This window comes from Meriones unguiculatus, chromosome X (genome assembly GCF_030254825.1).
Source record: "Meriones unguiculatus strain TT.TT164.6M chromosome X, Bangor_MerUng_6.1, whole genome shotgun sequence".
NCBI lineage: Eukaryota > Metazoa > Chordata > Mammalia > Rodentia > Muridae > Meriones > Meriones unguiculatus.
This window is the reverse complement of record NC_083369.1, coordinates 6101865-6129756: the sequence shown is the minus strand read 5'-3', so window position 1 is coordinate 6129756 and position 27892 is coordinate 6101865.

The following is a 27892-nucleotide window of genomic DNA, read 5'->3' as shown; positions in this document are numbered from 1 at the left end:
TTATGGACCTGATAAAAGCTCTAAGAATAAATTAGAACTCATCAGGTGGAATGGCACATTCATTTAAAAAAAATCAATAAAGGAGAAGAGTTTATGATAAAACAGATAACTAGTGTCTTTTCGTTAAGAATGAACATACTTTATTCTCTTTTAAATATTTAATTTGACATAATAGATAAATACTTAAAATACCTTGATGCAGTATGCATTTTCACAGTACATATAAGGAAGTATTTTTGAATAAGGAATAAATGATTCACTACATATTTTTGGAACTGCCTGAAGCACTTAGAAATGAAGTTTAGGTTATACAGAAATAGATGATCCAAGTAAATATTTGATATAAATACAAGTTTGTGAAAGTCAAAGTGACATCTCAAAATATAAATACTTTTGCTACAAATTCTCAGGGTAATTCTAAATGTAGTGTTTTATATACATGTGTATATACATTTACACATGTATATACATGTGTATATATATTTATATACATGTCAGTAAGTATACTCTATGAGAGGAATATATTTATATATTTATAATATGCCACTACAGAATTAATGATATTTTTTCTATAGGTTTTAAGAATCATAAACATGGTTGAACAAATGTCCTTATTGTGTACTTGAGCCTAGTTTCGATATATGCCTAGGAGTGGTATAGCTGGATCTTGAGGAAGCAGTATTCCTAATTGTCTGAGAAAGTGCCAGATTGATTTCCGGAGTGATTGTACAAGTTTACATTCCCACCAGCAGTGGAGGAGGGTTCCCTTTTCTCCACAACCTCGACAGCATGTGTTGGCACTTGAGTTTTTGATCTTAGCCATTTTTATGGGTGTAAGGTGAAATCTTAGGGTCATTTTGATTTGCATTTCCCTGATAGCTAATGACATTGAGCATTTTTAAGTGTTTCTCTGCCATTCCATATTCCTCTATTGAGAATTTTCCGTTTAGCTCTGTTCCCCATTTTTAATTGGATTACTTGATTTGTTGCTTTTCAACTTCTTTAGTTCTTTATATATACTGGATATTAGCCTTCCTGCAGATATAGGGTTGTTGAAGATTCTTTCCCAATCTGTAGGCATCCATTTTGTTTTGATGACAGTATCCTTTGCTTTACAGAAGCTTTTCAGTTTCATGAGGTCTCATTTATTGATTGTTGCTCTTACCGATTGTGCTGTTGGTGTTCTGTTCAGGAAGTTGTCTCCTGTACCAATGAGTTCAAGGCGCTTCCCCACTTTTTTTTTCTAACCGATTTAATGTTTGTAGCAGCTTTATTTGTAATAGCCAGCAGCTGGAATCAACCCAGATGCCCCTCAATTTAAGAATGGATACAGAAATTGTGGTAAATCTACACAATGGAATATTACTCAGCAAAAAAAAAAAAAAAAAAAAAAAAAAAAAAAAAAAAAAAAAAAAAAAGGAAATCATGAAATTTGGAGGTAAATGGTGAGAACTGGAAAATATCATCCTGAGTGAGCTACCCAGAAGCAGAAAGACACTCATGGTATATACTCACTCATATAGACAAATAATATAAGATAAACCTACTAAAATCTGTACTCCTAAAGAAATTAATCAAGAGGGAAGACTCTGGCTAAAATGCTCAATCCCCATCCCAAAAAGCAAAGAGGATGGACATCAGAAGAAGAAAAAACAGGAAACAAGTTATTAGCCTGCCACAGAGGGCCTCTGAAAGGCTCTGCCCTGCAGACTATCAAAGCAGATGCTGAGAATTATGGCCAACTGTTGGCAGAATGCTTGGAATCTTGTGTAAGAAGTGGGAAATAGTAAGATCTGGAGAGGACAAGAACTCCACAAGGAAAGCAACAGAACCAGAAAATTTGAACACAGCGGTCTTCCCAGAGACTCATACTCTAACCAAGTACCATGTATGGAGATAACCTAGAACCACTGCACAGATGTAGCCCATGGCAGTTAAGTGTCCAAGTGCTTTCCATAGTAATGGGAGCAGGGACTGCCTCTGACATTAACTGATTGGCTTGCTCTTTGGTCTCCTCCCCCTGAGGGGGGAGCAGCCTTACCAAGCCACAGAGGAACACAATGAAGCCACTCTTAATGAGATCTGATAGAGTAGGATCAGAAGGAAGGAGAGGAAGACTTCCCCTATCAGTGGACTTGGGGAGGGTCATGAGTGGAGAAGGGGGAGCGAAAGTGGGATTGGGAGGGGAGGAGGGAGGAGTTTGTGGGGGATACAAAGTGAATAAAGTTTAATTAATAAAAATTAAAATAAAAAATATAAAAAAACCCAAAAACTTGGGGGAGGGGGCATTCCAAGATGACGGTGATCAGTGCCCACGATATATATGAGGGTCAGAGGATAAGAAAATCTGAAACTGGTGAGGAGAGCATGAAGTCAGAACACTGATTTTGAGACTTCCAGAGCTTAAAGGAACAATCTGTGAGCTGGTACAGATTGGATCCAGGTCACTAGTGGATGTCTCCAGGATCTGAGAGTGGTTGATTTTCGATTCTCTCCCCATTCACTTGCCAGTCATTGCCCCAAGCACAGGACTCCCTGCTTGGCGACTGAGACTGATGATGCGAGTGCTACCCTAAGTTCAGACCTCCATGCTTGGCCACTGAGACAGCAGAGTCAGCAGTAGCTGCCCGAGGTGTGATCCTCCCTGCTTGAAGAGTTTAAGTTAGCCTGGGTACATAACTCCATTTTGAAATAAAGAGCCATCATGACTGCGAGCTGAATTAAGGTACCAGGAAATATCACAGAATGTACACTTGGCAGAAAACAAAGTTAACTCTCCTAACAACAGCCTCCAGGAAATATTACAGAATAAATACTTTATAGAAAATAGAGACAAGTTCCCTGGCAATAATCAGTGAGAATCGGTTGGGAAAATTCTCTCCAGTGTTTAAGATATAGTTTAGAAGAATAACTATTGTGATTATATGCCTTAACAATTATGATTATGTGTCCCAGAGAAGGTCACATCACCCCTCTAACTTTTACCCAATCCTGTAATGCCAAGGCTTGTGCCCCCCTACTTGCTGCCATGGAATCCCCCTGATCACAGACTTTCTCTTTTAAAATCCTGCTCACTCAGAGCTCAAGATCCCACTTCTCTACTGCTGTGTCAGTGAGACTTGGGTCCTGAGTTCGATCCCTCTAGTAATAAAGCTCTCTTGCTATTGCATTGAGTCATCTCCTGGTGGTCCCTGAGGGTCCCATGATCCTGGCATTACATGCTCCGTGAGTAGGGTATCTGGCTGCAGCTGCCCCAAGTACTGGCCCTCTTGTTCTGCTGCAGCAGCTGTACCAAATACTGGTCTCTCTTCTCTAGCAGCCAAACAGGAGACACCACCTGTGGATCTCCTACCCTTTCATTTGCCTCAAATTTGAGAGTAAAGAACCTTGAGCCCCTGTGCTTTTTGCATAGGCCTGCTAGTGAGTGTGCCTTCAATTGAGTCAGTGCAGAGCACCAGATACAGGGTCTCCCTAGTTAGCAGCCAGATATTCGATCCTTCACCTACACACCCCAACGGTGGGCTGTGGGGACTGAGGACTGAAAGAAAATTAATAAACCAATACTCTACAAATGGGATCTGTCTACGAGGACTTCCAGTAGAAAACTAGTCGCACCAGTTTATTCCAATAATCCTTTTTCAAGTCAGAGCAAACACACATCAATACAATGAATGGGTTTACAGAGAAGTCAAACGTGTTTACCTCAACCACCTGTCTGTGTGATTCTCACACAAATAAAAGGTGTGAACTTGACAAGACATCCTGCCTGCTGTTTCAAACAAAAGGAGATAGACTAAGCAAAACATCCTGCTTATCACTGACTCCAGGTGAAGACAAGGGAGAAAAAAAGTCTTTCCACTGAGTGCTAAATAACAAAGCAGCTAAAACACCAGCTGCTCTCCACAGGTCTCCCTTTTTTATATTTTAAAAATTGACCATAACTTAAGAGCTATAGAGCAGAAGATTGTGCCTCTTAGTTTGTATCTCTTGAAAGATAGAATCTTGCCAATCATTGGTACATGAATTCCATCATTCATGCCCTGTCTTAGGTTGAATATTCTTCAGAGAAATCTTATCTGTCTCTGACTACCAACCTCTGCTAGGATAGACACTCGGGTTTAATCTTATGCAGATCAGCTTTAACATTCTAAAAGGCCTTAATGAAGGTTTTAATTATCACTGGTAGGAGACATTCTCCAAATAAGAGTAATAAGCCAAGTCCTATAATACTCCATAAAACTGACTTAAAAGATGACCCCTTATCAGAATACTGAGCCTGAGAAACATTCACAGCAACCATAATAAAAGGTTGTCGAAAAATCAAAACCTTTTGTCCATTTGAAAGGTTAGAAATATAGTTTTAGTTTACATAGACGCCAAGAAACATTAAAGTTTGAATTTTGTGTAAAAACGTCAATATTTCTAAACAACAAAGCATAAGGAGAATATACATAGGCAGTTACAGGGCCCCCTAAGAGTTTCTTTAGCAAACTTCTAAATATCAGTCTTCTGAAAACCAGAATCAGACAAAAGTTCCATGGTAAGTCCTCTTTTTCATTCTTCCTGATTTTGTTGAGAATTGTCCTGATTATCAGAACAAGCAAGTCCAGTCACATTGTATCTAAGAAGTTTCTCTGAATAACAATGTCTCCCAGGAGCTGAATGAAACAAAGGTGGGTCAGGAGAATAAGCCCAATACCGTTCACTATCAGGACTGAATTCACAAAGGTCAGCAGCATGAACATCCTTTTCAGGAACATCTCTTGCAAATCACACCAAAATTTCTGGGAGCCACCTGGCTCCTTCTGCGTCCTGTGGAAAAACACAAACATGCCCCTTTCCCCAAATTAATAAAGGGTGAAGGCCCTGTCATATTCCAGCAATTGGGTATTTCCATTTTACTTGAGAATAATTATCTTTGGTACTAGGGTGCCATAATTGATCAGCTTCAGAATGGTCTTGTAAATTCACATTCAAAAATTTAAAATAAAAAGAACATGGTTGATATAATTCTGTGGTGTTTGGAGATATAACTCACCCTTTTTTATTTTTTGTACTTGGTTATTAAGAGATCCATGGGCACACTCCTGAATCCCTTGACCTTGAGGATTACAAAGAGGAACCAAACAAAGCTCTCAAAGAAATACAGACAAATAAATAGAGGCACATATAGAGGCACATAAAGGGGAAACAGAAAAAGAAAAAAAAACAGAGGCCATCATGGACAGACAGGAATCCAAAAACAAACAGATGAAGGAAATTCTGCAAGAGACGAAAATGGAATTAAAATCAGTAAAGAAAGCACATACTGTGAAACTCCTGGAGATAGAAAACCTAGTAAAGATATTGGAAACCACTCAGGTAAACATCACCAACAGAATTCAAGTAATGGAAGAAAGAATCTCATGTACTGAAGACACAATGGTGGAAATCAATACCTCTCTCAAAAAAGATCAGAAGAAGTCCTGACACAAAATATCCAAGAAATCAAGGATATCATAAAAAAATTAAACTGAAAAATAATAAGAAGAGATGAAAAAGAAGATCCCAAGCTCCAAGGTACAGAAAATATTTTCAAAGAAACCATAGAAGAAAATTTTCCCAACATAAAGACAGAATTGAAAAAAAAGAAAGAATTGTCTATAAACATACAAAAGGCCTATAGAACACCAAATAGACTAGACCAGAAATGATATTCCTCATGTCACATAATAGCCAAAACAATAAATCTACAGAAGAAAAAAAATATTAAAAGTAGCATAAGGAAAAGGCCAATTAAAATACAAAGGCAGACCTATCAGAATCACACAAGACATCACAACAGAAACTATGAAAGCCAGAAGGCCTGGGCAGATGTAATGCAAACTCTAGGAGACCACAGATAAAAACCCACACTACTATACCCAGTAAAACTTTCAATCAACATAGATAGAGAAAACAAAATATTCCATGACAAAACTAAACTTAAACAATATCTACAAAGCAAGTCAGCAATACAGAAGATACAAGAAGGAAAACTCCAATCAAATGAAATCAACATCACCAAATTTCATGATTCCTTGTTTTTAATTGCTGAGTAGTATTCCATTGTGTAAATGTACCACAATTTCTGTATCCAGTCCTCCTTTGAGGGACATCTAGGTTGTTTCCATGTTCTAGCTATTGTGAATAAAGCTGCTACAAACATGGTTGAGCAAATGTCCTTGTTGTGTACTTGAGCAGCTTTTGGATATATGCCTAGGAAGGGTATAGCTGGATCTTGAGGAAGCGCTATTCCTAATTGTCTGAGAAAGTGCAAGACTGATGTCCAGAGTAGTTGCACAAGTTTAAATTTCCACCATCAATGGAGGATAGTTGCCCTTTCTGCACAACCTCTACAGCATGTACTGTCACTTGAGATTTTGATCTTAGCCATTCTTATAGTTTTAAGGTGAAATCTCAGGGTCATTTTGATTTGCCTCTCCCTAATGACTAAGGACATTCAGCATTTCTTTAAGTGTTTCTCTGCCATTCTATATTCCTCTACAGAGAATTCTCTATTTAGCTCTTTACCCCATTTTTTATTGGATTACTTGATTTGTTGCTTTTTAACTTCTTAAGTTGTTCATGTATTCTGGATAGTAGCCCTCTGTCAGACATAGGGTTGGTGAAAATCCTTTCCCAGTGTGTAGGCTGTCATTTTGTTCTGATGACAGTGTCCTTTACTTTACAGAATCTTTTCAGTTTCATGAGGTCCCATTCATTGATTGTTGCTCTTAGAGCCTGTGCTGTTGGTGTTGTGTTCAGAAAATTGTCTCCTGTGCCAGTGAGTTCTAGGTTCTCCCCCCCTTTTTTTTTAACAGATTTAGTGTGTCTTATTTTATGTTGAGGTCGTTTGTTGATCCACATGGGCTTTTGTTTTGTGCAGGGTGATAAATATGGATCTATTTTCGTTTTTCTGCATGTAGACATCCAGTTGGACCAGCACCATTAATTGAAGATGCTGTCTTTTTTTTTCCATTGTATGGTTTTGGCTACTTTGTCAAGTATCAAGTTTCCATAGGTGTGTGGATTTATTTTCAGGTCTTCTATTCTGTTCCATGGATCCACTACTCTGTTTATATGCCATTACCATGCAGTTTTTTATTACTATTGTTCTGTATTACAGCTTTAGATCAGCCATGTAGATACCTCCAGATGATCTCTTGTTTTGCAGGATCATTTTGGCTATTCTCTTTTTTTTTTCTATATGAAGTTGAGAACTGTTGTTTCATTGTGTGTAAAGAATTTTGTTAGAATTTTAATGAGAATTGCATTGAATCTGTAGATTGCTTTTAGCAGCATGGCCATTTTCAATATGTTAATCTTACCAATCCATGAGCACAGGAGATCTTTCCATGTTCTGATGTCTTCTTTAATTTATTTATTTCAAGATTTGAAGTTTTTTCAAACAGGTCTTTCACTTGCTTGATTAGAGTGACAAGTTACTTTATGTTATTAGTGGCTATTCTGAAGGGTTTTCTTTTCCTTAATTTCTTTTTCAGTCCTTTTGTCTTTGGTATATAAGAGGGCTTGTTGGGATCAGTAAGCAGGCACTTCTATGGCCAGCTTCAAGGGACCTGATAGACCAGTTATCAGGCAGTTGTAAAGACACCTAAAGCTACTTGCCCATGTCCCTGGGTTACCCTATAAGGGAACGGGGCCCTCCCCTTTCACTCTCTCTCTCTTCCTCTTCCTCTCTCTGGCTCTGTCCCTCTCTCTGTCTCTCTATCTATCTATCTCCCTCTCTGTAACCCCCTCCCCTAATAAACCTCCCGCGTGGAACCGATTTCGTGGTGTGATTTGTGGACCCACGTGTAACCTCTACAGGTGCCCATTTCCTAACATTGGTGCAAGGGCCGGATTAGATGACCCCCATTAGTTTTACCGAATGCGCCGGAGGTTCTGGGGACCTATTCCTTCCAGATCCGCCCGAGATCCCCACTCTCCTGCCTCCAATTCCTTTCCAAATTCGCCCCAACTTTCTCCTCCGCTCTAAAATTCCTACTAAACTCCCGTCCCCGCCGCCTCTCCCGCCACCGCTGCACCCACCGCTCCCGCCGCCACCGCTGCTCCAGCCGCTGCTGCCGCTGCCTGGAAACACAGGACCGTAACTGACTTTTCAAAACTTGGTAGGGAGTTTTCCAAACTTTAAAATTCCCGCTAAATGCCTGGGCGCAGCCATCTTGGCTTTGGGAAAAATGGGAGGGAACTTGGTTACATCAGAGGCTTCCATGTGGCCGGTGCCATCTTTGATTCCGGCAAGGAGGCCCCGCCTCCCGTGTGCCTCTCTCTCCCGCGCCATCACCCAGCCCCTTTCCCAAGCCGCTTCTATTTAAACACCCTCATAATCTTTATAATTCTCTCATTGGGTTTATGTTCCTGGTCTTTTGGGGTTTGTAAACTGGGCACAACATTTTGGGAGCTCGTCCCGGGTCCCCTGGACTCCAGGAACCCGACCCAAAGGTTTTTATGCCGGCCGTAAGTGTAATGTTTCTGTACAAAAACGGGTTTTTTTAAAAAAAAAATGTTTAAAGTTTATCAGACATTTGGGTATGACAATGATCTTGGGTATCTTATCAATTTTTCTAAAAAAAATTATAGTTTTTAAAATGTTATGTTCAGTCATCTGATTAGTGCTAAATGCAGAGCTTTTTACTGTTCAATTTTAATGTAAGTGGTAGGAACAGAAAGATTTGCTAGCCTCTCTATAAACTATATCTGATTAAAAGGTTTACTTTGATTTTAGTTCAAAAAGAGCAGATTTAAAGTTATGCTAACAACTACAGTTGGTTAAGATGTTGAGCTATACCTAGTGCCTTTATTTACGTTTTTTAAGGTTAAACCTTGGACGGGTAACTATAAAGTTGCCTTTATAAATCTACTTAAAATATGGTTCTAGATAGCATTCTGTTTTATAGGACACAGTTTGGAGTAGATAATAAAAACAGACAAAGTAACTCAGATATGCTGGCCCTCAAGCTTGTCAGAGATCTGATGAACATGGTCTCACTGCAATTTTTAATAAACAGCTGAGGATTGTAATTGAGGCACCATATAGGAGTTGGTAAGAAGTGACTCATCCCGAAGGCTCTAAGAACTAGCTGCATTCCCGCAAGAGGTTTGCATAGCCAAAAAGTCCATTCTGCCAGGTGACATTTTGAAATGCAGCCAAAGTGGATGCTAAACCTGCTGCTGCAACATGCCAAAGCTGGCTGCTGGCAAACTGGCCTCTGGAAGTCAAAATGCTCCCAAAAAGGCTTGTCCTCTGTGCCCAGCCATGGAGGTTCAACCAGCACAAGAGTACAGACACTTCCAATCTTCTAGCTCGTTGGCCTGGCGGAGGACAGGTGGCTCCTCAACTTAGCAACCTCCACAGCTCTCGCACAGGTCTGTTTTTGACCACAAAATGAGAACCCATCGCCAACTTCTGTGTTGGGAGACTTCAGGTGCCTTCCCAGTTCTCTTTATATGCAGGAGACCAGGCCTTAAGCCTAAGTCCTAGACCTGCTATTTTCAGGCCTAGACACAGTACAGACTCAAGAAACAGGCCTAAATGAAACATTTTACCATCCCTTTAGCTAAAGGACAATAAATGTTCATAGCAGTTTCAACTATGTCTCATGGTAAATAACTAAATACAAATGTCCCTCTCAAAAAACATATTTGAGAGATGTCTTAAGGTTAATAAATATAAGTTATACATATTTGAGAGTCTTAAAAAGTGTCAAAAGGTTGATAAATATAAGTTATACATGTTTGAGAGTGTAAAAATGTGTCTTAAGGTTGGTAATACAACTTATAAATGTTTGACGGTCTAAAAAATGTTTTAAGGTTGGTAAATGCAAGTTATAAAGGCTACAAGGTCTAAGGTGATTTAAGGTATCTTAAATAGGTTAAAAAAAAGGGTTAATATTTCCTCCTGTTGCTATGCTACTGTTGCATTGACTATCCAGAGTAGGTAAAAAGGCATAATGTTTCTTCCTGTTGTTATGCTACTGTTGTATTGACTGTCTAGCATTTTGACCTTTATCAATAGGGCTCTATTTATTAATTTAACTCTGATACAAAAATATTCCACTATACCACGTACTATTATAGTCCTAAGCTCAAGATTATAAGCCTTCATATTGTCTATGCTTATATTAAAGGTTAAAATCAAGTAAGTTTCCCTTTTATTTCATAAAAGGCTTTTGCCTTTTCAGAGTTCACCTTAAAAAGTACTTATGCCGTTAACACATATATATATGCCTACTGCCTTTTTCTCAATACACAATACAATTGTGATACTAACATGTTTAAGGTTTTATCTCTTCCTTAAAACTTAAAAGTAATTCCTGGTTTGGGATTTCTTTTCCTGGCTACCAGACTGCCATTTACTACATACAACCACTGGCTGGATTGGTGAGTTCACTCCATTTTCTCAGCATGCATGCCTCTCTTGGTAGGGGAAGCTTGACCACAGAGCTCTGGCAACTTCCTACTATCTTTTGAGATGGGGGACCTCCCCCCCCTCAGCCATAGCCTTAATTGTCTAGGTTTGACCCTCTATGCTGACTTTCACTTTAGGGCCACACTCTCCCTTAGGCGGTACACCCCCTCTACGGGTTCCTTCCCCCCCCCCCCGCTCGCTCGTGCACGCGCTGGCTCGCTTGCTCATGGAAAGGTCCCCTCTCTCCCATATGGCTCTTCTCCTCATTTTCCCTTGGGAGCCTTCTACACACGTTTCTTCTCTACGTGCTCGTGCACCAAGTCCTAGCTAGGCAAATAAAACACATCTTTTCGGCCATGCCACGGGGCAGCTGGCCCCCGATCGCTGGCCAATATCTGACGAGATATCGACCAGACCGGATCGCTCTCTACAGAGACTCGCCTTCTCCTGGGACACCATTAGAAGGCCTCCGTCTCTTTCAGCTCCCAATGGATAACACCCATAACCACATCCCTACATAGGGACTTCTCTGCCCCCAATGAGAGACGCCCAGACGCCTGTCCCTCCAGACAGGCTGGAGAATTTCAGGTTTCTATACCTAGTGCCAGCTGGCACCAGGGCCTCTAAGTTTACACGCTCCTGTAACTAAACCTCACCTCAATGACAGATCAAAAATAAAGCCTTCTTTAATGTTGCCAGTGATTGGGTAAATAAAGTCCCGTCCAGGTAGACAGAGGTTCCCATGTACAAACCTCATCGATCCAAACCTTTCAATGCCTACCTACAGGATTTTCTCTGTGTTTCAGTGTCCTGCCAGACACAGATGTCTCCTACAGCCACAACAGTGCCAAAGCAGCTACAGGTGTTCAGCTCTGACCTCACAGACTTCCAACAAGATACAGGTGTTTGGCTCTGACCTTACAGACTTCCAACAAGCTGGACCTGCACCTTCCCTCCCAGCCATGGGTGTTCTCACAGACCTGGAAAAGCATCAAAGCAGCTTATTCTCCCTGGACTTGGTCAACACTTCAGCCTTTTGACCTCCCTACATTGCCCGCAGTGTCAGCAGGAAGTAGCCAGAAGAGAGTCTATGCCCGTATCCACTTGTTGTTAATAAAAGGCTAAAGTGGTGTGCTTCAGGACCAGGACAAGCAGCTCCAGGTTCTCCCAGTGTTCCCCAGTCCCTACCCGCTGCCTTGCATGGCTGGCAACTCTCTCTGTTGACAACCCTCTACCCTGAACTCTCTGCCCTAAATTTTCCAGGGCAGAGACTTCTCTTATTCTTAAACTTACAACCTAACCATTTGTTGCTATAATTCCCCTCTCTCTCAACCTCTTGCACGACAACCAAGAGCTGCTTCCAATGAGCCTAAATTTATATACTTTAACTTACCTTATAAAAGGCAACCCAAGTTCCCTATTTTTAATTATAGAAAAAGGGGGGAATGTTGGGATCAGTAAGCAGGCACTTCTATGGCCAGCTTCAAGGGACCTGATAGACCAGTTATCAGGCAATTGTAAAGACACCTAAAGCTACTTGCCCATGTCCCTGGGTTACCCTATAAGGGAACGGGGGCCCTCCCCTTTCACTCTCTCTCTCTTCCTCTTCCTCTCTCTGGATCTGTCCCTCTCTCTGTCTCTCTGTCTCTCTCTCTCTCTCTCTCTCTATCTCCCTCTCTGTAACCCCCTCCCCTAATAAACCTCCCGCATGGAACCGATTTCGTGGTGTGATTTGTGGACCAGCGTGTAACCTCTACATTTTGTATATTTCCTAACAGGGCTACTGAATTTTTTGAGTTAATTTTGTATGTAGCCACTTTGCTAAAGGTGTTTATCGGCTGAAGGAGTTCTCTGGTTGAATTTTTGGGGTAGCTTATGGATACTTTCACATCATCTGTGATTAGTGATACTTTGACTTCCTCTTTTCCAATTTGTATCCACTTTATCTCCTTTAGTTGTCTTATTGCTCCAGCTAGGACTTCAAGTACTACATTGAAGATACAAGTAGGGAATGGGCAGGCTTTCCTTGTCCCTGATTTCTGTAGTATTGATTTAAGTTTCTCTCCATTTAGTTACATGTTGGCTATTGGTTTGATGTGTATTGCCTTTACTAGGTTTAGGCATGTTTCTTGTATGTGTTATCTTTCCAGGACTTTAAACATGAATGGGTGTTGAATTTTGTCAAATGCTTTCTCAGCATCTAAGGAGATGATCATGTGATTTTTCTCCTTCAGTTATTTTTTTATATGCTGGATTACATTGACAGATTTCCATATATTGAACCACTTCTGCTAGGATGAAGTCTACTTGGTTATGGTGGATTATATCTTTTATGTGTTCTTGGATTCGGTTTGCAAGGATTTTATTGAGTGTTTTTGCATCAATGTTCAAAAGAGAGATAGGTCTGAATTTCTCCTTTTTCTTTGGGTGTTTCTGTGTTTTATGTATCAAGGTGACTGTGATTTCATAGGATGAGTTTGGTAATGTTCCTTCTGTTTTTGTTTTGTGGAATATTTTGAAGAGAACTGGCATTAGCTCTTCTTTGAAGGTCTGGTAGAATTCTGAGCTGAAGTCATCTGGCAATGGGTCTTTTTTGGAAGGGAGACTTTTTATGACTGCATCTACTTTCTTGGAGGATATAGGAGTAGTCAATCTATTTACCTGATCTTGATTTAATTTTGGTAAATGTATTCTATCAAGAATTCAATTGTGTAAATGTACCATGATTTCTGTATTCATTCCTCTACTGAGTTCTCAAAGAATCCTTTGAGAAAATGAACAAGATAGACCAACCCTTAGCTAAACTAACTAAAACAAACTAAGAAACTATCCAAATCAGCAAAATCAGAAATAAAAAGGGGGGCATAACAACAGACACTGAGGAAATCCAAGCAATCTTTAGGTCTTACTACAAAAGTCTGTAAGCCACAAAATTTAAAAATCTAAATGAAATGGACAATTTTCTTGATAGATTCTCTTTACCAAAATTAATTCAAGACCTGCCGTGCCATTTGGTTTATAAATCACTAGCCTCATGGTCCATTTCCCTTTTCTGTTTCTCATTCACAGAAACAGCTTCCTCATATTCTCTCCTCTTAGTGAAACCTCTGGCTTCTACACCTATATTTGCCCTACTCAAATGTCTAATATCCAGTAACACTAATAGTGATGGGTGAAGTAAAAAACAGTTCTGTATTTCTCTTTTCTCAAAGTCTTATCTGTTTTTCTCTGCCTGCTATCTAACTGGTTTCTTTTTATACTCTTTAAAAAAATCTTAAAATTAAATTGTAAACCTAATGACCTCATGGTATGAACCACTTTAATCATAATTAATCTCTATTTTATCTCCTTTTAGACTAGGACAGCAACAAGTCTCATTTTAGATTGGTATGGGTTTTTATAAAAATTTAAAGTTATATTTTATAATATATATGTTTTATAATATATATGATTTCAACCCTGGTTCAAAATAATTTTATATAATGCTAAAATTTCAAAGTTATAAATCTCCAAATTAAGCAAATTTAAAATGTATGTCTAACTGCTTATATCTTTATCAAGTCCTAAATTAATAAATGCCATGAGGTGCTAATGATCCAGATTCACCACTAAGCTTGCTGGCTAATGGGTTTGCTATAATAAATTCAAATGTAATTTTAAAATTGATTTAAACTGTTCTATATTGGTGGTTTTAAAACTCATAACTCTGGGGTAACTAATTACAATTTTTTACCAATGCTCTAAATTAAGATCTATTAATTTTAGAAGCATTTATTTTTGTATGTTAAAACTTGGTAATTGTGCTATATATTCACTATCAAAAGATTAAAATATGTTTAGACTTATTTTCTAAATATGATAACATTATTAATCTATAGTATAGCCTTAAAATTATATATATATAATTATATATATATATTTATAAAATTATATATATATATATATATATATAAATTTATGGTCCTACAGATGTAAACATGGTCTCATTGCTATCTCAATTGAACAGCTGAGGATGGTCCCTGAGCCACCATACAGAAGTTGGTAAAAATAATGAGAGAAGTCTTCCTGACAGGTTCATTTACAGCAAATCTATGCTCCGGACCTTGGCTGCTGCTTTGAGGCTGTCGGCATTCCTGTACAGAACACAAAAGATCTGCAATGCCCCATCCAGTCAGGGTAGAGCCAAAAGTCAACCCTGCCAAGGTAACTGTTTCAAGTGCAGCCAAATGGGACACTGGTCCAGTGGCTGCCTCAGTAAGCCACATACTGCCTGCTGGCAGCCTGGCCAGCAGTCAAAATTCTCCAATGCAGTCTTGTCTTGTGTAGGTCAACCAGCACAAGAGCCACAGACACTTCCAGGTTTCAAGCTCCCTGGCCTGGTAGAGGAAAAATGGCTTGTAGATTCAGTGGCTTCCACCAACCTTGCCCAGCCCACATAATGCTACAGGTCTGTTTTAACCCCACACTTGGGTCCCATGGTTATATTGCCAAGTTTTGTCTTGGGACACTCCAGATGTCTTCTTAGTTCTCTTCATATGTAGGAGACCAAGCCCTAAGACTGAGTCCTAGAGTTGTTATTGTCAGGTATAAACACAAAAATGCCTTTTTGCCAGACTCAAGAAACAGTCATCAGATGTAAACATTTACCATCCCTTTAGCTAAAGGACAATAAATGTTCACCTATGTCTCACGGTAAATAACTAGATACAAAGGCCTAAGAAAAATGTTGTTTGAGCATCTATGAAAGTGTTTTAAGGTTGGTAAATGGAAGTTATACATTTTTGAAAGTCTAAGAAAGTGTTTTAATGTTAGTAAAGGTAAGTTATAGATGTTTGAGGGTCTAAAAAAGTGTTCTAAGGTTGTAAGATACTGAAAGGTCTAAGGTAATTTAAGGAATCCTAAATAGGTAAAAATGCTTAATATTTCCTCCTGTTGCTATACTACTATTCTATGACTGTCCAGAGGTTTGACCTTTTTCAACAGAACACTGATTTATTAATCTAATTCTAATACAAAAACATTCTACTCTACCACCCACTATCATGGTTCCAAGCTCAAGATTTTAAATCTCCCTTAAATCTCCACATTATGTAATTATACTAAAGGTGAAGATCAAGTAAGCTTTTATCCCTTCTACCTCATGAAAGGTTTCTGCCTTTTTGAGAGCTCACCTTAAGGAATGCTTATGCTGTTAACACAAATGTATATATCTATTGCCTTTTCTACAATGTTTATTTCAGTGCAGATTAAAATTGTGATGCTAATATGTCTTGTTTTATTTCCTTTGTAAAACTTAAATGTAATTCTTGCAAGCTGCAGGAAATCCACCTGAATCCCCCTATCAAGTCAGTTTGAGGTCCAGATAATTACTGCATCTATTGCCTATTTCAGAAGGAGGGATTCCTCCTCTTTCCATGGTTTGGGGACTTCACTTTCCTGACTACTTGATTGCTACATTCATATAACCAACACTGGCTAATTGGAGAGTCTTCCCTTCTGGTTGGCATCAGTTCCTGGCTACTTGATTGCTACATCCCTACACCAAACATCAGCCAACTGGAGAGTCTTCATTTATGTTTGGCACAAACTCTACCTCTCCCACCAACCTACATCCAAACCCTTCATCTAGGACCTTCTTCTTTGAGTAAGATTTTCCCTCTACCAGCATGGTTTCTTTCCCTCCTCCTCTTGCTCATCTACAAAATTCCTAGATCTAGGTAAACACTGTCTGCTGCAGGCAACTCTGACCTTGGTCTCTTGCTGGAGCCTGCAAGCAGAGCTGAATGGTTTTTAAGTCGGGAGATAGGATTGAAATTAATAAACCAACACACAACACCTGGGACCTTTCTGAGAAGCTCTAATGGAAGCTAGACACCTTGCTTTATTTTAGACTGCTTTTAAGCCAGAGCAAAAGCACCTCAGTGCAATGAATTAAATTCACAAGGAAGTGAAACAAGAGGTGTGATTTTGACAAGGTATCCCACCTGCTGTCTCAAACAAAATGAGATAGACTTGGAAATTCTTCACTGACTCCAGTGAAGGCCATGGTGAAAATAGTCTTTCTGCTGAGATCTAAATATCAAAGCAGCTGGTAGACCAGCCACTCCCAACAGTCTCTTGCCAATGCTGATGAGCTGTTGGAACAGATTGTACCAATCTACTGAGTTAAACCTTGCTCTTGGGACGCCTTGTCAGGTCATTGACTATTACCTACCCAATGGGAATAGTCATTCTCCTCTGGGATGTCCTTTGGTAATTTTCAGATTTCTACACCTAGTGCCCACTTTAAATGCCTCTAATCTTACACATCTCTGTAACCAAACTTGGCCTCAATTTCCTTAGATGACAGATCCAAAGCAAAGCCTTTTTAATTCCTGCTAGTGATTGGGTAAATGGAGGTTCCCATGTTCAAGTCTCTTTGATCCAAACCTTTCAGCTCTGTTTGCTCTCCCAAAAGTTTTAAATGGTCACCTAAATAAATTTTCTCCATAACCTACTTAACTTTGTCTTCTGCCTATATATATGTTTCAGTATCTTGCCAGACCCAGGTGTTTCTACTTCCATGACAGTGCCAAAGCAGCTACCATAGGTGCTCTAGTTTGATTTTGCAGACTGTGTCTAGCCGGATCTGCACTTTCACCCCCAGTCACAGATGTTCTCACAGACCCTGGACAGCATGTTCATCATCTTGGACATGGCCAGCATTTCAGCCTTTTGACTACCCGACAGCACCTCCAGTGTCAGAAGGATATAGCCAGAAGAGAATCTACATCCATTATTCACTTATTATTAACAAAAGGCTGGAATAGTGTGCTTCAGTCCAAGAACAAGTACCTCCAGGTTCTTCCAGCATTCCTCTGTCCCTACTTGCTGCCTTGGGTGGTTGACAACTCTCTACTGGCAACATCTACACTGAACTTTCCAGGGCAGCAGCTTCCCCTCCTCCTCTTGACCATGTAATCTGGACATTTTGTTGCTATTTTTTTCTCTCTCTCTTAGCCCCTTGTATGGCAACCAAGAGCTGCTTCCAATGAACCTAAGTTTATATACTTTAGCTTGCCTTACTTGAGAAGCAGCCCAAGCTCCTCCTTTTTTAATTATAGATAAATGGAGGAATGTTAGTATTTAGGCAGCCTGCTTCTGGGTTGCCCAGTAACCTATGAGGTCATCATGTGTCACCAACTGGGTAGCCACACCTGACAGGCATGGTTAAGTTGCTCCTTAAAAGGATCAACCTGGGGCTGGAAAGATGGCTCATAGATTAAGAGAACTGGCTGCTCTTCCAGAGGTCCTGAGTTCAATTCCCAGCAACCATGTGGTGGCTCATAATCATCTATCATCTATAATGAGATCTAGCTATATATGCAGAAAGAATACTGTATATATGATAAATAAATAAATCTTTTAAAAATGGAGGGAGGGAAGGATTGGGAAGTGACAAGGGTAGGAGCTACAGCTAAGATACAAAGTGAATAAATTGTAATAAATAAAAATATATTAAAAAAGGATCAACCCTCCACTTTGTTGCTCTCTTGCCTTCTTATTCTCTTACTCTCTGCCCTCATACTCTTACTCTCTTGCCCTCTTACCCTCTCACTCTCCTACTATCTCTGTTCTCCATCATGACACCCACTCCCTTCCCTTTATCACATCTCACTCCTTCTCTCTCTCTCTCTCTCTCTCTCTTCATCTCCATCTAGTAAACCTTTTTGTCACTGGCCAGCAGTGACATCTGAACACTATCTGAGGGAGGGCTATGGAGAGAGAGACAGGGAAGCACAAAGAAAGACAGCAAGTCTACATTCTGATCAAGGTGTCAGTTTAATAATAGTAAAACGAACACTTATATAGCAGAAAAGTACAAGCTGCCTTCTCATGAAGGCAAATTTACTTAGCCAAAACATATGAAAGCTCACTCAAGGTTACACAGAGCCTGCTGTCCTCTTACCATGGTTGCATAGAGTTTCTCAGGGTCAGAGCCCTCTGATGTAGAATTGCCAGGGTCAATCTCTGAACCAATAAGCTTTAGATAGGAACCAGGGCCAAGAGGCCAAATTCCACTGCTCAGATATGCACTCCAATTTGCCAATAACTCCAAATAGGCTACCACATTATTTCATATAAAATCTGTTGTGCACATCATAATTTCATTGGCCCTAACAAGCTGGAGTGTCTTTTATTAGGGATCAACCTTAATGTCTTAATCACATTGCACATAGGTCTATCTTAAAAATGACAAACGTTAAGATTAGTGTTTCACAGTATGAATTTAAAGAGGCAAAACCATACAATTCATTGCATGTAAGAATGAATGTAGATCCAAGTTGGGAAATCTGCCCAGTGTAAATATAATGTAATATTTGGTTAACTGAACAAATGTTAAAAGTTTCCAATATTGTTTTCTTGAAGGTTTAGCCTAGTTCAAATCAACAAAAAACTAAAATTATAACAAAAAAATGGTTTTATCACCACAAAGTTCAAATGATAACTTTGATAGTTTATATATAATAAATATATGATGGTAATTATTTTCAAATTCAATGAATGTATCATTATTGCATTTATTTTTAATTAAAAATCAGCAGAAATACAAATTCAACAATAATACATCTTTAAATTAGTGTCAAGATAATTTTTCGAAGAGACTCCAAGATGGCGGCAAGCAGAGTGCACCGTTTTGGAGAGGCAGAAGACATGAATCTCCGTAATTGGTGAGTGGAGAGTCAATCAAAGCTAGAATTTGAACTTTTGGGCTTTCTAAAGGAGAGGGGCCACCACAGAAGCGTGGAGTGCTAGTAGATTTAGATCGGACACGGACTTCTCCAGGAAGGAAATAGGGCACTTCCCTTGTCCGGGCTTCCAGAGGGGAAACCCGCACACAGCACCAGGCAGCTGAGCGCAAAGCTCACATCTGAGAGATCAAGGCAGCGGAGACAGTGCTCCGGGCCCCTTACAGCAGCGGTCTGCTGTAACCACCTGTTGAACACCTCCTTGAACACACATCCCACTCAGGGTCTTCTGGACCCCCGGAGCGTCCTTTCCCCCATCCTGCTGACGCAATCACGAGCTAGACCGCAGCAGGAAGTGCAGTGGAGCTCATGTCCCAAGTGGCCAGAGCACAATAACCCCAGAAACCTCCTCACAGGAGGAGCGCAGGCCCAATCACAGAGCTCCAACCACTGAGAGCTAACCACAGAGACTCAGATCCACAATACAATTCTTCCTGGATACCAAAGCCGCAAAGCTCAGTGTCTGGGACCCAAGTCGGGTGGAGGCAGGGAGGCAGGGCTCCAGACCCCGCAGCCGCAGCAGAGCAGTAACGTCCTGTTGAATGCCACCACTCAAAGGAGAACACACCCCACCTAGGGCCCTCTCACTGAGCTCTTGACCCGCGGAACACAGCCCCCACTACTACCACCACCTGGCTCTGCGGGAGTGCACGCACCGCCAAAATTCCACCCCACCAGAGCGCACGCCCAACACAGTGCTAGCCACAGAGACTCAGATCCACAGTACAACTCTTCCCAGACCCCAAGTCTGCAAGTGGCAGCACAGAATGCACAGGGCTGCCCAGCCAGTGATTGCATGGGCCATCCAACCCCTCAGTGGCAGAAAACCAGCTGAATAGACACCAAAGATCAGCCAACTGGTAAAATCAATACACGCACGCATTCTTCAACAGCGCTCGCGATCCCTTAGCGCCTGCAACAACTTCAGTGCCTGCACGGCACCCCTCTCACACACTGAAGGCCTCTTCATTCACCAACACCCTGTCCCTTAGGACACACCCACAAGCACACGCTCAAACACACGCTACCCCGCATTTGTCCTTCTGCACCTGCAAACATTCCTCCTACAGGTATAGCTGAATAACCAACACACACACACACTGAAACCACTAGACCTCACCCATTTTCCTGAAGAATTTTCCAGATACCAGAGAAAAACCAGTCTGACCTGCAGAATCCAGGAACAGACAGTGAACACTAAGGATAACCAAATGGCCAGAGGTCGGCGAAATAACACAAGCAACGCAAATCAATATATCATGTCTTCACTGGCAACCTCCAAAATTATTGGACACTCCAACTCAGCAGAAACACAAGAAAATGATTTTAAAGCTATGATTATCCAGTTATTTGAGGCACATAATGAGGAAACCAACAAATCACTCAGAGAAATAGTCATAGAGATTCAAACAGTTAAAGAGGATAAAAAAAAATCCCTTAAAGATTTGGCCTCCCAAATAGAAACAAAGAAAAACGAAGTGAACGAAGAAGCTCTTAAAGAAACACATGCACATATAGCCAAACAATTGGAGGCAGAAGCAGAGGCACTAAGAGAGGAAACAAACAAAAAAATAGAGACCATCTTAGAGACACAGGAATCCACACTCAAACAGATGAAGGAAATGTTGCAAGACATGAAAACAGATTTAGAATCAATAAAGAAAACAGAAACCGAGAAAACCCTGGAACTGAAGAACTTAGAGAAAAGTGAAGGAATCACAAAGGTAAGCATCACTAATAGAATACAAGAGATGGAAGAGAGAATCTCGGTTGCTGAAGATACCTCACAGAAATCAATACTTCTCTCAAAGCAAAAATAAAATCAGAAAAATCCCAAACACAAACCATCCAAGAAATCAAGGACGCCATGAAAAAGCAAAATATAAGAATAATAGGAATTGAAGAAGAAGAGGAGTCCAAGCTACAAGGTCCAGAAAATATTTTCAAGAAAATCATAGAAGAAAATTTTCCCAACCTAAAGAAAGAGATGTCCACAAACATACAAGAGGCCTACAGAACACCAAATAGACTAGACCAGAGAAGAAACTCCTCACGCCACATCATAGTCAAAACACTTAATCTATAGAACAAAGAAAAGATACTAAAAGCAGCAAGGGAAAAAGACCAAATAACATATAAAGGCAAACCTATCAGAATCACACCAGACTTCTCTTCAGAAACTATGAAAGCCAAAAGGGCCTGGGGAGATATCATGCATGCCCTAAGGGACCACAGATGCCAACCTAGACTACTTTACCCAGTAAAGCTTTCAATCAACATAGATGGAGAAAATAAAATATTCCACGACAAAACTAAATTTAAGCAATATTTGAACAGCAACCCAGCCTTACAGAAGAGACTAGAAGGAAAATTCCAATCCAATGAAAACAAATACACCCAAGAAAACATAGGTTAAAGATAATTTCCAACAAAAGTCAAAAGCAAAAGAGCAATGATTCACAGTAACATCACCAACTCCACAATAATAGGAAATAACATTCGATGGTCATTATTATCTATCAACATCAATGGACTCAACTCTCCAATAAAAAGACACAGACTAACAGAGTGGGTGCGGAAAAAGGAACCAACATTCTGCTGCATCTAAGAAACACACCTACGTAACAAAGATAAACATTACCTCAGAGTAAAAGGCTGGAAAACAGTTTTTCAAGCAAATGGACCCAAAAAACAAGCAGGAGTGGCTATCCTAATATCTAATAAAATACATGTTCAACTAAAACTAATCAAAAAAGACATAGAGTGGCAGTACATTTTCATAAAAGGAAAAACTCACCAGGAAGACATCACAAATCTAAATATCCATACCCCAAATACAAGAGCACCTACATTCATAAACAAAACATTATTAAAGCTTAAACCACACATTGATCACAATACCCTAATAGTGAGTGACTTCAACACCCTACTCTCACCAAGGGACAGATCAACTAGACAGAAACCAAATAGGGAAATAAAAGCACTTACAGAGTCCCTAAATCAAATGGACCTAATAGACGTCTACAGATCTTTCCACCCAAACTCAAAAGAGTATACCTTCTTTTCAGTACCTCATGGAACCTTCTCCAAAATAGATCATATAGTTGGTCACAAAGCAAGCCTCAACAGATATAAAAAGATTGAGATAATTCCTTGTATTCTATCAGACCACCATGGACTAAAGCTGGACATCAACAACAATGGAAATAACCAAAAACCTACATGCACATGGAAACTGAACAACTTGTTACTCAATGACAGCTGGGTTAAGGAAGAAATAAGGAAAGAAATTAAAGACTTCCTAGAACTCAATGAAAATGAAGGCACAACATACCCAAATTTATGGGACACATTGAAAGCAGTGCTCAGAGGAAAATTTATAGCACTAAGTGCCTGCAAGAAGAAATTTGTAACATCACATACAAACAACTTAATGGCCCAACTGAAAAACCTAGAAAAAAAAAAAAAAGAAGCAGATACACCCAAGAGGAGCAGACAGCTGGAAATAATCAAACTCAGGGCTGAAATCAATCAATTAGAAACAAATAAAACTATTCAAAGAATCAATGAAACAAAAAGCTGGTTCTTTGAGAAAATCAGCAAGATAGACAAACCCTTAGCCTAGCTAACTAAAAAGCAGAGAGAATCTATCCAAATCAGCAAAATCAGAAATGAAAAGGGGGACATAACTACAGACACTGAAGAAATCCAAACAAACATTAGGTCATACTACAAAAACTATATGCCACAAAATTTGAAAATCTAATCGAAATGGACAATTTTCTTGATAGATTCCATTTACCAACATTAAGTCAAGATAAGGTAGAAAGACTGAATAACCCTATACACCCCAAAGAAATTGAAGCAGTCATTAACAGTCTCCCCTACAAAAAAAGCCCTGGGCCTGATGGTTTCAGCGCAGAATTCTACTAGACCTTCAAAGGAGTGCTAATACCAATTTTCCTCAAACTATTCCATAAAATAGAAACAGAAGGAACACTACCAAACTCATTCTATGAAGCGACAGTCACCCTGATACCCAAACCACACAAAGACCCAACAACAACAAAAAAAGAACTTCAGACCTATCTCTCTTATCAACACTCATGCAAAAATACTCAGTAAAATACTTGCAAACCGAATCCAAGAACACATCAAAGATATCATCCACCATGACCAAGTAGGCTTCATCCTAGGCATGCAAGTGTGGTTCAACATATGGAAATCCATCAATGTAATCCACCACATAAACAAACTGAAGGATAAAAACCACATGATCATCTCCTTGCATGCCGAAAAAGCATTTGACAAAGTCCAACACCCATTCATATTCAAAGTCTTGGAGAGATCAGGGATACAAGGCACATACTTAAACATAGTAAAGGCAATATACAGCAAGACTACAGCCAACATCAAACTCAATGGAGAGAAACTTAAATCAATCCCACTGAAATAAGGAACAAGGCTGCTCACTCTCTCCATATCTCTTCAACATAGTACTTGAAGTCCTAGCCAGAGCAATAAGACAACTAAAGAGATCAAGGGGATACAAATTGGAAAGGAAGAGGTCAAAGTGTCACTATTCGCAGATGATATGATAGTATACACGAGTGACCCCAAAAATTCAACCAGAGAACTCCTTCAGCTGATAAACACCTTCAGCAAAGTGGCAGGATACAAAATCAACTCAAAAAAATCAGAATCCCTCCTGTACACAAAAGACAAAAGGGCTGAGAAAAAAAATTAGGGAAACAACATCCTTCACAATAGGCATTAATAACATAAAGTACCTTGGGGTGACATTAACCAAACAAATGAAAGACCTGTTTGAGAAAAACTTCAAGTCTCTGAAGGAAGAAATTGAAGATCTCAGAAGAGGGAAAGATCTCCCGTGCTGAAGGATTGGTAGGATTAACATTGTGAAAATGGCCATCCTGCCAAAAGCAATCTACAGATTCAACGCAATTCCCATCAAAATACCAACTCAATTCTTTTCAGACCTTGAAAAAAAGATTCTCAGCTTCATATGGAGAAACAAAACTCCAGAATCTCCAAAACAACCCTGTACAACAACAAATCATCTGGAGGTATCTCCATCCCCGATCTCAAGCTGTACTACAGAGCAATAGTAATAAAAACTGCATGGTATTGCCATAGAAATAGAAAGGAGGATCAATGGAACCGAATAGAAGACCCAGAAATAAACTCATGTACCTATGAATACTCGATTTTTGACAAAGCAGCCAAAACCATTCAATGGAAAAAAGCGTCTTCAGCAGATGGTGCTGGTCCAATTGGATGTCTACATGCAGAAAAATGAAAATAGATCCACATTTATCACCCTGCACAAAACTAAAGTCTAAGTAGATCAAAGACCTCAACATAAAACCAGATACGCTAAATCTGTTAGAAGAAAAAGTGGTGAACAGCCTAGAAATCATTGGCACAGGAGACAAATTCCTGAACAGAACCCCAACAGCACAGGCTTTAAGAGCAACAATCAATAATTGGGACCTCATGAAATTGAAAAGCTTCTGTAAAGCAAAGGACACCGTCATCAAAACAAGACGACTGCCTACAGATTGGGAAAGAATAATCACCAACCCTTTATCTGACAGAGGACTCATATCCAGTATATATAAAGAACTAAAGAAGCTGAAAAGCAACAAACCAAGTAATCCAATTAAAAAATGGGGAACAGAGCTAAACATAGAATTCTCTGTAGAGGAATATCGAATGGCAGAGAAAGACTTAAAGAAATGCTCAAAGTCATTAGCCATTAGGAAAATGCAAATCAAAACGACCCTGAGATTTCACCTTACACCCATCAGAATGGCCAAGATGAAAAACTCAAGTGACAACACATGCTGGAGAGGTTGTGGAGAAAGGGGAATCCTCTTCCATTGCTGGTGAGAATGTAAACTGGTACAACCACTTTGGAAGTCAATCTGGCACTTTCTCAGACAATTAGGAATAGCGCTTCCTCAAGACCCAGCTATACCATTGCTAGGTATGTACCCAAAATTTGCTCAAGTATACAATAAGGACATTTGCTCAACCATGTTTGTAGCAGCTTTATTTGTAATAGCCAGAACCTGGAAACAACCCAGATGCCCATCAACGGAGGAATGGGTACAGAAATTGTGGTATTTTTACACAATGGAATACTACGTAGCAATCAAAAATGAGGAAATCCTGAAATTTGCAGGCAAATGGTGGGATCTAGAAAAGATCATTCTGAGTGAAGTATCCCAGAAGGAGAAAGACAAACATGGTATATACTCGCTTATATAGACCTAAAAGATATGATAAACATAATGAACTCTATACACCTAAAGAAGATAATCAAGAAAGCAGACACAGGGTATAATTATCAATCCTCATTTAGAAAGACAAATGGGATATGCATTGAACGTATGACAGGTGTCTACTGCAGAAAGCATCTGAAAGACTCTACCTAGCAGTGTTCCAAAGTAGATACTAAGACTCATAACCAAACCTTCGGCAGAGTGCAGGGAATCATATGAAAGAACGGGAGTTTGATGTGGAAAGGATAGAAGCTCCACAAGGACCGAACATATCTGGGCACAGGGTCTTTTCTGAGATTGACACTCAACCAAAGACCATGAGAGGATAAAACCTAGAACCTCTGCTCATATGTGACCCGTGATAGCTCAGTAATCAATTGGTTTCCCATAGTAAGGAGAACAAGGACTATTTCTAACAGGAACTCAGTGACTGGCTCTTTGACCTCTCCACCTCCTAAGGGAGGAGCAGTACTGTTAGGCCACAGAGGAGGACTTTGCAGCCAGTCCTGAAAATACCTGACAAAAAGGAGTCATATGAAAGGGGAGGAGGTCCTCCCCTATCAGTGGACTTGGAAAGTGGCAGGGAGGCTATGAGGGAGGGAGGTTGGGATTGGGAAGGGAATGAGGGATACAGCCGGGATACAGAATTAACCAAATGTAACTCATGAGAAAAATAAAATTAAAAAAAAAGATAATTTTTCTATGTGATATACATCTGATTCTTTTGCCTGACTCTTAGATATAATTTTAATTTTTATGCCAACTACTAAAAGAATACTTATAAAACATAACTATTATTTATTATATTTTCTATTAAATAGCTGTTTGCTACTAAAATATCAAGTACATTCAAAAAATGTTAATTTTAATTTTCCTACAATCTCTTCACATTATCAATATAATGGTAAGGTAAATAAATTATATTTAAGAAAATTAATGTTATGCTGTATTAGTTATCTAGACATTGCTCAATATATGCTAGTTCTAAGTTAGAAAATGAATATCTGAGAATCCTTGATTAGGGTTATCTGGGGGTAACTTAGAGCCCAAATCCCTCATATTACAAAATCTTTATTAATGAGGATAAAACTTGTAAAAACTTCCTCATATTTCATTACAGAAACGATCTACAAAGGATACTTCAACAGGAAACCAGGAATCCATAACTAAAGTGAAATTTTTATTATATGTTAATAAGTAAAGGAAATCAGTTAACTTCTACACTTCTTAGTCTTCAGTGTCAGACTTTACATGTGATTTTTTTCTTTAACTTTATTTATATGATTTATTACATTTATTGAAATACATATGTTTAAACATCCTGGCATCTCTGGGATAAAGACAACTTGATCATGAGAGATGATCTTTTTGGTACATCTATTCAATTTACAAGTGCTTTATTAAAATAAATTTCCCAACTCCATTCATCAGTCACATTGGCCTGATGTTTATTTTTTGTTGTTGTTGTTATGTTTTGTTTTTACCATATTTTGATGTTAGAATAATTCTGTTTTTGTAGAAGAAGTTTTCAAGAACTTCTTCTGTATCTTTCATTAAAAAAATTAATATTTATTGGCTGTATTTCATTGAAAATCTTCAGAATTTTACTATAAATCCATTGATATGTCTAGTTTGTGAGACTCCTCTAAAGACCACCAGGAATCAGTTTTGTTGCAAATACATGAGGATGTTTTATTATAAGCTCAAGCCCATGTCGCAACAACCTCCCTGGTTGAAGAGGAGGAATGCAGCCCCACTGTCTAAGGGAACAAGGGTTTTAAAGGGAATAATAATAATAATAATAATAATAATAATAATAAACCACAAGCAGAGAGTCACATGCCTTGGCATTACATGTTTGGGAAAGGGAAATTGATTTTCAAAATGATTGGTTTACTTTAGGCTCCAAGACCATAAATCGTTCAGGCCAGCCATCTGGGCTGGTTTCCTAGCAACTGTATCTCTAGTGGGCAGGAAAAGCATGCAGTAAAGCTAGTTCCTTTCTCCAGGTGGCTGGACATGTCTCCACCTGTCTGGACTTCACCCAGGCCTGTGCTCCAAGCCCCAAACTGATACCCTCCCCCCAAAAAAAATAAAAATAAAACCCCACAAATTTTCATTTATTTGGTCTCTCACCATATGGGCCTGAACTGGCTTCAGGACCCAGAACAGGGTTCAGTTTCTTTCAGGAGCAGCTAGAGAACTTTATAGTTTAGCTCTTTTAGCAAGAGATTACTGGTGGCAGTACAAGCTCAGGCACTCCAAAGCTTATGGCAATAAGAAAACATTATAGCTCTTGGTTATGCTGCTATGCTGAACATGGCAGAAGTGTGGACTGGAGTCCA